The sequence below is a fragment of the Hoplias malabaricus genome, chromosome 1, assembly GCF_029633855.1.
Source record: "Hoplias malabaricus isolate fHopMal1 chromosome 1, fHopMal1.hap1, whole genome shotgun sequence".
NCBI lineage: Eukaryota > Metazoa > Chordata > Actinopteri > Characiformes > Erythrinidae > Hoplias > Hoplias malabaricus.
This window is the reverse complement of record NC_089800.1, coordinates 59,484,069-59,485,352: the sequence shown is the minus strand read 5'-3', so window position 1 is coordinate 59,485,352 and position 1,284 is coordinate 59,484,069.

Sequence of the window (1,284 nt, the reverse complement as noted above, 5' to 3'; positions counted from 1 at the left end):
ACACAGGAAGTGATGATGAAACTGTTCAAAAGAGACACAGAGGGTAGAGCAGTTCTCGAGGCGGCCGCTAGATGTCGCCGCAACACAAAGTTGAACTGAACCCTTCCGCTTTCTCTAGAGGTGCGCAGAGAGATCAAGAGTCGACTCCTATCTGAATCAAAATGGGAATGAGTTGATATAGTTGATATAGACACAAGGAGAAATGTATTAACTATATCGCCAGAAAATGTACCGATGAGCCAAATTAACTTTAACATATAACTAACTTTACGATGAGTGAACATAGGAAGGAGACCAAGTGTGAAAATAAACTCAGCTCAGCTCAACGCTATCTAACTAAAATAACTTAGAGCTACATAAATTAACAAAGTTAACTAAGTGATAGGGCTGTCTGCTAAAATTATGTAGATAACTAGTCGACGCTGTCCAGCTCATAAACAAAACACAAACAAAAGTTTTAATGACTATGCTTAGCCCATTCAGGTGTACATTTCTTATCAATGATGCTGTTTAGTCAAACGTCTTTAACACAGTCGACAATGAACCTGTTTTTCTATTTTAATCAGATTATAATACAGCTCATTGTGTGTGCATTGCATGGAAGGATTCAATTTCTGCAAGCGGAGAGTCGGGAAACTTGGGGAATCGAAGAATCGATTCTTCATTGGATTGACTGCCTGCCCTTAATTCGTTGAGTTAAACCGTATATATAATTTCTTTCAGTGTATGATTTGACGCTTATAACTCTGGTTACAAATGTGCGGTTAAATGATCCACAGCTGAGTTTGTTCATGTTAATTGGAAATGGGAATAATTCAGAATTCTTCCTCTCACATCATGGACAGGTTTTATCGTTTAAGACTTCACCAGCAGAGTAGAAACAGCTTACTAGCACCACGAACACACATAAAGTGCATAACATTCAGGCCCCGAAGTATGAGAAATAATAATAAAAAATGAACATGGAATCGTTTAAATGTAGATTTCCGTTTTAAGTGGACACTAGCAGGGACTCTCACTGGAGAGGTGGAGTGACCCGTTTAGAGCTGCAGTGAACAGAAGGGGCGCAGTGAACGCTGAAGGATAAACTGCAGTTTGGGACTGGACGCCTTCAGAGGGAGATAGGACATGACACACTCTGCTTCTCCAGGTAAGATTAATATACGACGCCTCGTGTCCGTCATTAAGAACGGTCATCACGGAGCACATGACAGAAATTAAAGCCAGCAGAAGTCGGATGGTTTTGCATGAATTTGAACTCGGCTTATTGTGTTCTTGCGTGTA